We start from the raw sequence: 14,542 nt of genomic DNA on the forward strand, positions 1-14,542 counted from the left end.
CCCTTTTAACAAACCGTGCTGGAGCAATTGGACCTTTATAGGGAAAAGATGGACCTCAATTTCAGTCTCATGCATTATGTAAGAATTAACTCAAAATGGGTCATGGACTTCAAACTATAAAAGTGTTAGAATAAAACAGAAAATTTGGAGGATTTAGGAATAGACAAAGAGTTCTTAGACTTGGCAACAAAAACATGGTTCATAGAAAGATCGACCAAATGGACTTAATTATTAGCTTTTTTTTTTTTTTTTTTTTTTTTTTTTTTTTTTTTTTTTTTTTTTTTACTTTGAAAGAGTGTTGAGAGATGAAAATAGAAGCTACAGACCGGGGAAATATTTGCAAACCACTTAGAAAAGTCTAGTACCATAGAATATATAAAGAACTCTAAGAAATCAATAATAAAAAAATAATCCAATTAGAAAATGGGAAAAATACATGAAGAGACATTTTACCAAAGAGTGTACATAGATGGTCAATAAGTATGTGAAAAGATGTTGGACATCGTTAGTCATTTTGGAAACGCAAATTAGAATCTCGATGGCATCTTACTATAAACCTAGCAGAATAGCTAAAATAAAAACTAGTGGCAACATCGAATGCTGGCAAAGATGCAGGGAAACTGAACCACTTACACATTGCTGGTAGGAATGTAAAATGGCACAGCCACTTTGGGAAAACAATCTGGCAATTTCTTAAACAACGAAGCCTGCAACTGCCGTTCAAACCACGAATTGAATTACTGGCCATTTATCCCAGAAAAATGAAGATTTATGATCGCAAAAACCTGTACATAAATGTTTATAGCATGTTTATCTTTAATAGCCAAAAATTTGGAAGCAGCCCAAATGTCCTTCAGTGTATAGTTAAACAAACTATAATACATCCATACCATGGAATAGTACTCAGCAATAAAAAGAAATGAACTGTTGATACAGGCAACAACCTTGATGAATCCCCAGAGCATTATGCTGAGTGAAAAACGCCAATCCCAACAAGTTACATCCTGCATGATTCCATTTATGTAACATTTTTAAATGACAAGATTATAGGAATGGAGAATAGACTGGTGGTCCCCAGGGGTTAAGAAGGGGATAGGGGAAAGAGATAAGTGGGTATGGCTACACAGGGGCAGCATGAAGCGTTCTTGCGGTGGAAATATTCGGTATGTCAGCTGTATCAGAGTCAATATCTTGGTTGTAATAATGTACTGTAGTTTTGTAAAATGGTACCAGTTGGGGGAAACTAGGTGAGTGACACAGGGTATATCTGTGTTATTTCTTACAACAGCATATATCTGTAATTATTTCAAAATAAATAGTTTTTTTAATGTTTATTTATTTTATTTTGAGAAAGAGAGCAGGGGAGGGGCAGAGAGAGAGAGATAGAGAGGTAGAGAATCACAAGCAGGCTCCGTGCTGTCATTGCAGAACCCAACAAGGGACAAACCATGAGATCTCACAAACCATGAGATCATGACCTGAGCTGAAATCAAGAGTCAGATGCTTAACCAACAGAGACACCCAGGCACCCTGCAAAGTGTGTAGTTTAAAAAATACACATATACTTCAATCCTGAATTGTACTTCTGAGATTTACCCATAGATACTCATTTCAGGTTTACCGATAATAGCAAAAGATGACTGACACACAGTGTTTTAGTTCATCAGGAGGTATAGGTTTTAAATAAATTCATATAATGCAGATATTACAAAGGATGAGATAGCACGGATGAATTGATTTATATGAAAATGCAAACTCTAGAACTGTGCTTTGCTATGCTATTTTAAAGACATGTTAATATACCCAGGAGTGTATATTTACTTTTTTTATAGGCACAGATTACTTTTGGAATGGTAGACAAATGACTCAAAGCCATGGTCGAACTTGAGAAGAGTAGCTATGTGTCTGGTGGGCAGGTGTGAAAGAAGCCTTATTTACTATCTTTATACGCTGTTTTTCCTCTTGAATTTTATACTTTGTACTTACATGACCAATTGAAGAATATATTAGCATGTTTTAAAAACATAAGAGAACATCCAGAAAGAGACTCAAGTATATATTTGGGAATTTAGTATATAATAAAGGAAGCATTTTATGACAGCAGGGGGAAAAGATGGGTTATTTCATAAAAGTTCTTGGGAAAATTGCCTACCCATTGAGGGAAGATGAACAGACATACAACTACTTAACTCTTTACATCCAAGTAAATTCCAAGTGAAGTGAAGATACAAACAATGAAAAAAGTATTAGAGGAAAATGTAGGTAAACATTTCATAATCCTGTGGTAGGAAAAGTTTAAAAAAATTTTTTTTAATGTTTATTCATTCTTGAGAGAGAGAGAGAGCATGAGTGGATGAGGGGCAGAGAGAAAGAGGGAGACACAGAACTTGAAGCAGGATCCAGGCTCTGAGCTGTCAGCACAGAGCCCAGCATGGGGCTCGAACCCATGCACCACAAAATCATGACCTGAGCCGAAGTCGGAGGCTCAACTGACTGAGCCACCCAGGCACCCCAAGGAAAAGATTTTTAAAGGAGAGCACCAATAATGTAATAACAAAAGAAAAAGATTGATGGGTTAATATATATGTTAAATACATGTAAGTTTACTTAAAAATTTACTTTTTTGTATGACCAAAACAGCAGCGCCCAAATATGTAAACTACATTAAATGATATAGTGCATCTCAACAAGAGAATGGCAAAATGTGGTATATTTGCATAATTATTACCCACAAACAAAAGTGAGTGAACTGTAGATAAAATGAGCAGCATGGATAAATTTTGTGCATCTAATATTGAGCTAAAGAAGCAATTTACAAAACCAATTCATGGTGTTAAATGTCAGGATGGTGGTTTCTTTTCAAGAGAAAGGGTAGAGTAATGACTGGCAGGGACATGAGGCGGCTTTCATGCCGCTAATATTCCATACCTTGGTTGGGACTACAAGGGTGTGTTTGCTTTGTGATAGCTCATTAAGTTGTACACTATTCTGTATGCATATTTTGCTTTATTTTTTAAAGTTTATTTTTGAGAGAGCAAGAGAGAGAGAACGAGAGAGAGAGAGCAGGGGGAAGGGCAGAGAAAGAAGGAGAGAGAGAATCCCAAGCAGGCTCTGCACCATCAGCACAGAGCCTGATGTGGGGCTTGAACTCACTCACCGAGAGATCACAACTGGCACTGAAATCAACAGTTGGATGCTTATTAGCTAACAGAGCCACCCAGGCTCCCCCATATTTTACTTTAATAAAGCAGTTTTAAAAACAAAAACACATTTTTTGACTTTCATGGCAGACACTTTTTTTCTTAATGAAGTCTTTTGATGTTGCTGTAAATGATAAAACTTTTCAGAAAGCAAACTGGTAATATGTTTCAAAATAGTATTTAACAATTTCTGTTAAAGGTATTTATCCTAAGGATGGAATGAGAAAAATGTAAGAGGAAACATCTATAGCCATTTCCACAATAGCTTTATTTATAAAAATGAAACATCAGAAACAAAGTTCCCAACATTGAGAGATCATTTAACTGATAATGATATATAAGAAATACATTGTAGCCAAATATAAAAGGCAAGGCTGTTTTTCTTTCTCTGGAAAACTATATGAGGAGTTTGGTGGATGAAATAGCAATTTTCAGATCTCTTCAACTCATGTAAACACAAATACACACAAATATACACACTCAAAATCACATTAAAAATATCTATATCTAAATAGTTTGAGACACTAAAGTGTTAGCGGAATTTATCTCATTTTTTCTGTGTATTTTTTAAAACTTTTTTGTTTTACCTTTTGTATTTGCTAAAACACGCAAGCAAGCAGAGGTAGATATGACTTTGTAATACTTGAAGAAAATAATAAAGCAGAAGTAAACAAAAATGCCCAGAAGGTATTTTTGTGTATTTCTTTTAGTTATTCCCCTTCCCCCAGCAATATTCAGGTTTTTTAGTTGATTTGGGAGAAAAAGAAGAGCGGAAGAGAAGTATGAATAAACCATGTATTTGTTTAGTTTAATGGTGTTACATGATAACTTTGAAAGATATGAATCTTTTTATTACAAAGAACTTCTCTTACCTATGAGCAGAATTATTTCCAGGTCCTCTTTCAATAGTTATTTTCATTTGTAGACTATATGATTGTGATATAATTTGAGGTATTTTCTAGTATATTGAAATAAACTAAAAAGTGGTATATTCCAAAGTTAAAAATGGTTTTCATAATTAATTAGGCCAGGGATGGTTCCGGGTTTTATGGAGGTTCAAAGTTATATAGTTTTTGAGTCTGCCTTTAAGAAAAAGAACAAAGACTTTAATAGCATGTTAGTTGCTGGTCCCTGTAAGGGCATGTGGAAATGGAGGGTTCTAGCACTTAGATTCCTTTGACTTCATATAAAATTCACCTGTTTATGCCCTGTTTCCCTTTTGGGGGGAATTATTTCTCAGTATTATTAAATTATGATAACACGCCTATTTGTTACTAATACGATTTAACTATGCCTTATGAAAAGATTCATTAAAATACAAAGAAAAAGAGTATGTATTTAAGTCTCATTGTGGAAGGTTATTAAACTTATTGATGATGCTTTAAGGCCCTATCCGTAAAATAATTGGATTTATTTATTCCTCTTATTTCAAAGAAAGTAAGTAATGCATCCCACAAATAAATATTTGATTAATAGTATTTATTTCCTTATTCTAGAAGTAGCCTTGCACTTATGGAAACGATACCCCCTCCCTGAATTCTAAAATCTGGCTCCAGATATATTCAGATTTTACACCAGAGCTTCTCAAACTGTAACGTCCATTCGACATTCAGTTCATGCAGGGATCTTGTTAAATGCAGGCTCTGATTCAGTAGTTCTGGAGTAGAGTCTAGCAACCTGCTTGTTTAGCACGCTCCATTGATGGCTCCATTGCTGTTCTGCAGACCATACTTGGCAAATGCAGAGCGAGGCTCCACACCTGCTATCCTGTCCCCAGCATCCCCTCCTCAGAAGCTGCCCTCCACATATAAGGTGCAGGGGAATGTGCCAGTCTAGTGGTTCTTAGGTACAGCTGATGGATACGTAGCCATGAATCTAAATGTAGGACCTGGATTGCTTGAAGCAAGTGACACAACCGAGGACAGTGAGCGAGTGGAGGAGTAAGAGCCAGAAAGTGAGCACAGGTGCCGAGGAAGAAACCACACTGCTTTGAGGAAGTGTTTATGAGTACATGAGACAGGCAGACAGTTTCCATTTCCAGCCTGCCTTCAGAAGCACGGGTGAAACAGTAAGTGCGATGTTCCTGCAGGAATTTAAGAACCTACAAAAGGAGACGACTCAGAATTGTTCCACCCTGGTCACACGCACGTGGTTTCTTCCGTTTCAGGGTTTAGGGCATGCTGTTGGTAGCGACAGCCGTTCCAGCCGGCAGCCCGCCCCACCTGTGACCTGTGGCCTCTTCTGGGAACTGTCCTCAGGAGCTGACGGTGTCCAGTGTTTCCCAGGTTCCTCGCACCAAGGTAAAGAGTCTTTCCGTAGTGATTTTGACATTGCACTCGCTGTGCTGTGAAGCTAAGTGCAAATGCTCGGTGGGGCAGTGAGGGGGCATAGGGCTCTGAACAGGCTGCTTTCCGGCGAACACTACTCCAGTGATCATAGAGATAGGGCTTGTTACCCTCAGGGTAAACTAAGAAAAGCATAAGGTGCCCTGTTGCTCCTGCTTTTGATATTTGTGCATCCCTAGGAGAGAGCCGATCCATGTATTTTTGACTATTGTTTATGTATATATATATATTGGTTGTATATATATAAAACACCAAAAGTTTCTTCGAGTTGGACTACTGTCGATACCTCATATAAGTGGAATCATGGAGTATTTGTCTCTCTGTGAGTGGTTCATTTCACTCAGCATTATGTCCTCGGGTTTTATCCATGTCGTAGCGTGATTCAGGATTTCCTTTTTTATGGCTTGGTAACATTCCCTTGAATGGATACACCACATTTTCTCTGTTCATTCATCTGTGGCTAGAAGTATAGGTGTTTTTACCTTTTGGCTATTGTGAGTAATGCTGCTGTGAATACGGGTGTGCAGATGTCTCTCTGAGATCCTGATTTCAGTTGTTCTGGATGCATACCGAGAAATGGAATTGTTTGGTCTCAAATGGTAGTTGTATTTTTAATCTTCTGAGGAACCTCCATCATGTTTTTTTCAGAAGATGCACCATTTTACAATCATTTATAGTAACACTCACTATCTTCTGTTTGTTTGGTTTTATAATGGCCCTCCTAACAGGTGTGGGGCGATATGCCTTAAATATAATACTCTCATACTAGTAACTTACAAGAGTATGAGGGTAATCCATTGGGTTACATCTGTATTTTCACTTCTAACATTTTCTACTACTGCTTTTTTTTTTTTAATTAATGTTTATTTATTTTTGAGAGAAAGAGAGTGGGGGAGAGAGAGAGCAGGGAAGGGGCAGAAAGGGAGACACAGAATCTGAAGCAGGCTGCAGGCTCTGAGCTCTCAGCACAGAACCTCATGCGGGGCTTGAACTTTTGAACCACGAGATCATGACCTGAGCTGATGTCGGATGCTCAACCAACTGAGCCACCCAGGCACCACTAACATTTTCTGCTACTGTTAACTGGTTTGCTCACTGTGAGAGTTACTTCATTTGCCCTTCTGGCTGTAATACACGCCACTTTACTCAAAATGAGCCTGCATGGGACATCAGTCGATTCTCTGTGTTTCACAGAAATCAACTTGGAGTGGTTGAAATGGGTTTTGTTTGTCTTGCCTTCCCATGGTCACCCTTGGCCAACTCTCCCTATGAAACAAGTTACCAAGAATTCTTTAATAACAGAGCATTAACATTCATTGATGGCTCTTGACAGTGATTGACTGGATAGGAATGACTTAAAAAATGGCAGAATTGGCAAAAAAGAAAAGCAAGCGTCCCCTCCGAATGTGACATCAGAATCTTGGGGATCATTTAGGGAATCTGTTTACGAGGCCAGTGCGTGAGGCTGAGAAGCAAGATGACTGTGCTGGAATTCATGAAGAAGAACGAGGTACCCCCCAGGGGCAAGCCCAGGCCTCTGGCCAAAGCTCCCAACTGCTGAGAGGTTTACTTGTTTTGTGCACTGTACAAAGAAATTGGTGAAGTCACATTGTGTGGTTGCTGGCACTGCTGTGCAAAGTGACTTCACACAAGTAGCATTGCTAAGCATGCATTAGAAATGATGATTTGAGATTGAACTGGCTCTGTGGAAATAACCTGAATTACATGCTGCAACACTGTTTTGCCCAAGGGGCTAAAATCACTGACTTAAGATATTTAAAATGTCAGAAACGTATATTCTTAATAAGCTTGGAAAGTCTGCCATACTTCAGGGAGTATCATAGGTCTTCATCATCATCTAAGTAGACCTTTGAGACCACATGGGTTGTGACTTGATTTCTTTCATTATGAATAAATCCAAAATGACTGATGCATTCCGACATCCGGACAGGGCTGAACCAGATGTGTGACCGAGTCATAGTTGCAAGTTCCTTGCTTCAAATCCTTCAGTGTACGTTTAGCATCGTGCATTTAAACACTTAGACTGAAGGATTACTCTTCTTAAGTGTGGTAATTCTTGATGCCTCGCTGATGGATTGGTGGATGCACGTGCATGTCTGGGTGGACAGAGCTGGGTTAAGGAATGGCAGCTTCCCCGGGCACCACCGTATGCCAGTGGAGTATCCTTAGTATCAATGGCAAATATGGCACCTGCTAACTCAGGTTTCCACATGTAACACTTAGGCGATTGATAATACGACATTTGTTCCAGCTCCCTCACAGGGGTGGGCACGAGATACCAATAAGAATTGTTGCCATTGTTGAACTATCCCTGATGAATATTTTCCTAACAATAACAAAAAATTCTTGGCACTGAGGAATTTCTCTATTGAATATTTTGCATAGTGTTACGGCAAGCCACACCACTACCCTGATTTAGAATCGCTTGAATTTGGCAGTTCATACTTGAAATTCTTACACCGAGTAGTAGTTTATATAGGTCCGTTTACTGGAAATGAGTGGTTTCTTTTTTTAAATTTATTTATTTTATTGACATATGATTGACATACAACATTACATGAGTTTCAGGAATACAACTTAGTGATTCGATATGTGTATATATATATATATATTGGAAAACAATTACCATAATAAGTCTGGTTATCATCCATTACCATACACGTTACAAACTTTTTTTCTTGTGGTGAAAACTTTTAAGAAATACTCTCTTAGCTACTTCCAAATATATATTACAATATTATTAATTACAGTCACAATACTGTACATTTATTTTGAATCTCTATTTCTGAGAATTTTGTTTGGTAAATCATAAAAGAAAACTAAACAGAAAAAAGGACCACAGAAAACTGGAAAATGTTTTGACAAAAAAAAAAAAAAAAGACAATGTGAAAGTAAACAAACAAAAGAACTTTGAAATCCATTTTTTAACTTTGTAACTGTATCTGTGTAAGTTATCACTTCCCGGGGGAGTATAAGTAACTAATTCTGTCCAGTAATGAGATACCAAATAGTTGTGAAATGAAAGAGGTTGAAGCATGTGAAAGTGATATGTTCATTCATGTACATGAACTAATAACTCTGTTAACTCACCATAAATAGACACACACTTTTGTTAATACAAAATAACTTTCCTCCAGTTCCACTTAATAAATGTTTGGTAAAAACTTAAAAAATAACAGTTTGAATCGTTACTGAATCTTTAGCTTTTCTGGGGGCACTCACATGATTCAGTCTCTGTTAAATTGCTCACCACAAACACACACCCACCCCCCCCCACCCCCCACACACATACAGTTGATCTACAGCACAAGAAAAGTACTCACATGCATGTGAGGTAGGTCCCAGTTTGAGAAAGCTAGAATCCATTTATCACCTGCAAATTTCACCAAAAAAAATTACATAAATGTCAAGAGCACATTGCCTTTATAATATCACATGGGAGAAATATCTGGACTCTGTCCTGATGGCCAGGGCAGATGGTTGATATCATGTGCTAAGAATGGGCACTATGCAGTTCTCAGCATTTGGAGCTCTGCCATGTAAATTTGAAGTGGGTCAAAGTGAAATGCTGGGATTTTCATATACTTATCAGAGGGTGTAAAATTTCAAAACTAGGGGCGTCATAGAAAGTTAATTCCTGAGAAAACAATCCTATTAGTAAAGATATGTTTGAGCCAGAGACTCTAATTTTTCTGGCTCTACCCTGGATGAACAGGAGATAGGAAAAAATCTTACAGAAATGAAGTCCCTAAGAGTATGATGGAGTAATGTTTTTCTGTGTTTGTAATGGTCATTTTTAGTATTTGTGTCAATGCACCTTACATTAATCCATAATAATGCAATAGCTATCACTTTTTAATGCTATTATGTGTGTTAGCTTTAATGAGAGCCTGCAAAGAGATGAAAATAAAAGGATTCCATGATGTGGTTTATGTTATAAATAAGAGCCTTTTTTTTTTTTCAGATGCAAGTATAGAGTTATACGGGTGGAAATAATCATGCTTTGTGATTGCTTTGCCTTTTTTTTTTTTAATTTTTTTTAATGTTTATTTATTTTTGAGACAGAGAGAGACAGAGCATGAATGGGGGAGGGCCAGAGAGAGAGGGAGACACAGAATCTGAAGCAGGCTCCAGGCTCTGAGCTGTCAGCACAGAGCCCGACGCGGGGCTCGAACTCACGTCACGGACCATGAGATCATGACCTGAGCCGAAGCCGGACGCCCAACCGACCAAGCCACCCAGGCGCCCCTGCTTTGCCTTTTAGATGTGAACCTTAGGCTTTCATGTCCTCTAGAGGTTTGTCATCATTAGATGAGAAGCAGCAGCATTGGAAGGGTGGTGATGCTGCTTCTAGAAAGTGAATTGCACAGCCACACTAACATAACTAAAACCCAGTGTGTATTCATTATAATGGAAATGCAAACTATTTATAAAAATATAAATAACGCAGAAGTGACTCTTTTATTAAATTAGAACCACTGGGTGGAGGAAATTTATGAAAATAATAAGGCACTTTTAGGCTGTCAGAGTGTTCAGCCACAAATGAGTTATTGCAAGCATAGTGAGTGTCTTACTCAAGGGTTAAAGAAAAAAAGAAAACTTTGTTCACAGATGTGCACAAATACACAGCGAGGGATTGTGACCACGTGCTTTGCTGAGCCCTAAGAGGAGCAGTATCTGTACGTATCAACCTGATCATATGAAAGACAAAGAGACTGGGCACAGTGAAAGATCAAAGACTGGCCTGTGAATGGGAACTAGGTGCTTGCATTTCCTGAGTGCCCGCTCTGTGACAGCACTCTGCTGGGCACGCAGTGCCCGTTATAGGTTGAGAAGAACCGAGAGTGTTGCATAGCCGAGTACCGGGCACAGATTAGTAGGGGTGGTTGCAAACCTTGTGGAAATTCCAGGGATAAAGGGAGGTGGGGAACCGACAGTAGGGACAGAGAAGAGGCCCGACAAGAAGAAATAATGAGCCAGTTTTGAAGACTCTGCGGATGCTCGGTTGTAGGCCACCTGTGCCTCAGTGGCTGCTAAAGGCAGTTTTATACTTGCCCAAAGCACATTTGCCATAACAGCAGGACTTTAGTTCATACATAGATGGGAAAAACAGGAAAAGATAAGAAAGTCAATTGACATCAGGGGTATTTCTGTCTATGTGTCTGTTGTTCTGTCCATCCATCTACCTGTCCATCCATCCATCTGTACATCTACCCAATTCAAGAAGGCAGAAGGCAAGTTCTTGGTTAACTTCTGTGATCAGTAGCCCTTAGTTTCTATGCCTCATTGTTTTCTAACTACCACTGTGCCTGTCATGTGGCCCAGGACAATAGCTGATGTTCATAATGATGACCCTAAGTCACCAAAGAAATGTTCTGTATGCCCTTTTAAAGAAGGTAGATACAAGTAAAATGTATTCTAGAAAGATTTCGATTCTTTTCATTAGACTGATGATTCCTGGAGGTAAGAAATAATCTCTTTTTCATCTTTCTATCCTTCGACACCTAGCACAATGTTTTTCACATAGAAGGTAAAATATTTGTGACACTGAATAGAATAGAAATAATTTAAGTTTTGTAGGAAAAAAAATTGCATTATTTAAAATCCAGTATTCCTATTATCAGGGTACTCAACCAGAAATGGTATATCTTTCTAACCATACTCCTACCCGTTCTCAACCCTCAAAATAAGATGATGTTTTCATGTACTGAATTAAGGACTCAGTTATAGAAGTGTCTTTGGTAATGAAAAAGATATGTTTCTATGAAGTTTTTCAGGAACATTGAACAGAGGAAGATATTGTAATGGTGGGGTCGCACGAAGGAGTTATTCTCTACCTTTCTGCATCAGAGGTGCCAGGCAGAGGCTCTCCTAGTCTTGCCTTTGCCTACTAGGTTCTCAGCTCAGTGACTTAGAAGCTGCTGGCCTTAAACCCATGCAGTACCCTAAGCTCAAGGTGGGATTTAGCCAGATCAAAGTTAGGGATGAGGACTGCAGATCTTTTATAAGACGCCTCTACCTGAATTTCTACCCAAGCCTAACATGCATCCTTGAAGAGACCAGATTATCCTTCATGAGAATCTACATCACATGGTAGAAAGAGCAGTAGGGTTTTTTGTTTGTGTGTTTGTGTATTTGTTTGTTTGTTTGTTTATTATGGGGGGCGGAGAGAGAGAGAATGAGTGGGGGAGAGGCAGAGAGAGAGAGGGACAGAGGATTTGAAGCAAGCTCTGGACTGACAGGAGAGAGCCCAATGTGGGGCTCAAACTCATGAACTGTGAGATTGTGACTGAGCTGAGTCAGACGCTTAACCAACCGAGCCCTGCGGGTGCCCCAAGAGCCGTAGGTTTTTGAGTCGGTGAACTAGGATGTCAGTGACCACATTTGCTCTCGCTGGTGGCAAGCACAAAGTTATGATCTTCCCTACAGAATTATTGGTCAGATCATATGAAAGAGTATGTTTGGTGGGTTTGAGGGATTTTAAAGCGCTATACACACATTAGTCCCCTCTGTGACCAGAGGATATATTAACTTATTGCCAGCAATATTGGTAAGGAAGATCATAAAGAACATTTTACTAATAAGTTATATATAGTTACAGATTAGTTATTTAGAATATATTGATAACTCCAAGATAAGGAAAAAGAGGTGTTTTTTTTTTTTTATAAGAGGGGAACTTTGCACAGATGGTCCAGTACCTTGACTTTATTATCCTTGTTACAAACTGTCCCATAGTCACAACAGAAATCTGCCCGCCTCCCTGGCATTCAGTAAGCTCACCAACACTCAAGTATTTACACTTAAACCTAGCTAAGATCCTACTAACACTTTTAAGTGGGTTAGCACAGTGTTCCCTTTCTAATAGCAGTGTTTTTTACTTACCGCAGAGCTATCCTTGGTGTAAGAGAGAGAAAAGCATTTTTCTTCTATAGCTCCTTGTCAGCTTGGGGTTTCTATCCCAATTCCTATTGAACTACTCCTAGAACCCTAAACAAACAAACAAAACAGCTTCACATTCTAAATAGTGTATTTTAAAGGGGCTCACGCCTTTTCCTACAATTTTATACATAGCACTCCATGTCACCTGCAGCTTAACAACTTGTTTGAACAAGTTACAATAAAAATGAAAAACAGCTGCATCATGCTTTTTTGCAATTTACCGTTTGCCTTTTGTCCGTTGGAAGTCTTTCCAGAGATGAAGGTTCCCTGGCAATGCCTGTATCTTCTGCTCATGAACCGTGCGGGTGGAGTGGGTGAAGCAGGCTCAGGGACACGGCCAGGCTTTTTTCACCCACAAATGTGTTTTTAGCAGTTCTGAAAATAGTGTTTTGGGGTTTTGGTGCTCTTTCAGTCTGCTTGAGTATAGGAGATACAGTAAAATATTAATTCCTTCAACAAATTTTTAGCTCCTGCAACGTGCCGAGCACTACAGGTCGTGTGGAGAAAGCACTGAGCAAAATAGACAAAATCTCTGCTTCATGAAGTATTTTTTTTTGGGGGGGGGCATATATTTTTAAGAGGAGAGCGCTATGCTAGTCATTTGGCTCCCAGGAGGAAGGATGGCCTAATTATCAGTGTCTAATTTGAGACTATCTGGAGCTAGGAAGAGCTGGGAGAGGTAGCCAATATACAGAATAAATAAATAGACTATGTAACGTGCCAGATGTGCTATGTACTTCAGAGGATAATAAAGCAGGGAAGGGACAATAGGGAATGTTAGGGGAGGGCTGCGATCATAAATATGGTGATCAGACGGAGCCTTGCGGAGATCGGAGCACTTGGGTCGGGGCCAGAGGAAGTGAGGGAGCAAACGTGCGAATACCGAGGAAAGCGGGTTCCAGGCAGAGGGAAATGAGGTCATGAAGTGAGAAGGCAACCGGCCACGTTGGAAGGGGAAGCACTGAGGCCCATGCGTCCGGACAAGAGTGAGCAGGGCTAGTGAGGGGGCAGGAGATGAAGCGATCGGGACCCACCCTGAGTCAGGCCCGCGGCACACCGTAAGGATTTGCTCTTTCTCTGACGCCCCGTGAGACCCGAGTGGGTCTCGACTCGAAAGGTGACGCGGTGTGACTACACAGTGTAGCAAGACCCAGGCAGCTGCTGTCTCGAGAATAAATGGAATAAGGGCCAGACACTGGGAGATTCTTTAGGAGCTCGTGTAATAGCCCAGGTGAGGGATGGCTGTGGTTTAGACCAGGGTGGTTAGATGCGGTCACATCCTGGAGTTAACTATGTGCTAGTAACAACATGATTTGCTGGCTGATGGGATGTATCGTGTGACGGGAAGAGGTGAGTCAAAGAGGACTCCCAACGCTCCTGGTACAGAAGTCCGTCAGACCCGAGGTTTTGTGCTTTGTTTCGAGGTCAGACTCAGATTCTGTTTCTGCCTGTGTCCCTCCCTAGCTATTTGTTTTCCTTTGGGTAAGGCCAAGTCTTGCCCATGGATGATAAGCCCCCTGAAGGTAGGGATATGATCTAAACCTTCATACCATTATATTCCTAGTGCATAACACAGAGCCTGCCACATAATACTCTGTAAATATTTGTTGACTGAATGTTGTACCTTTCTCTATAGTCTGGTTTCCAAAACTGTGAAGTCTAAATAATAACACTAAGTTTAACAGATATTTTTTTTAAGTTTATTTATTTTGAGAGAGAGAGAGAGAGAGAGAGTGTGTGTGTGAACATGTGAGAGCTAGCCAAGCAAGCGGGGAAAGGACAGGGAGAGAGGGAGGGAAAGAGGGAGAGAGAGAATTCCAAGCAAGCTTTGTGGTCAGCTTGGAGTCCGCTGCAGGGCTTGAACTCACAAACCCATGAGGCCAAAAACAAGAGCCGGATGCTTAACTGACTGAGCCACCCAGGCGCCCCCAGTTTACAGGTAGTGTTGAAGAATAAATGAAAAATGCTGTGTCCAAGGTGCATTATGCATTCAATGTACAGGAAGCATTAATACATGGAAGCTATAATTATTATTGT

General features: G+C 39.7%; 1 protein-coding gene across 1 annotated transcript in view; it reads left to right on the forward strand.

The window, feature by feature from the left end:
* The window catches only part of ENOX1 (ecto-NOX disulfide-thiol exchanger 1), a 424,170-nt gene that overhangs the window by 43,794 nt on the left and 365,834 nt on the right, over positions 1–14,542 (forward strand). The window contains exon 2 of the mRNA XM_049647316.1: positions 5,368–5,500. The gene's annotated coding sequence lies outside the window, so the exon portion shown is untranslated. The remainder of the gene's footprint in view (positions 1–5,367; positions 5,501–14,542) is intronic.

This window comes from Panthera uncia (genome assembly GCF_023721935.1).
Source record: "Panthera uncia isolate 11264 chromosome A1 unlocalized genomic scaffold, Puncia_PCG_1.0 HiC_scaffold_16, whole genome shotgun sequence".
Taxonomy (NCBI): domain Eukaryota; kingdom Metazoa; phylum Chordata; class Mammalia; order Carnivora; family Felidae; genus Panthera; species Panthera uncia.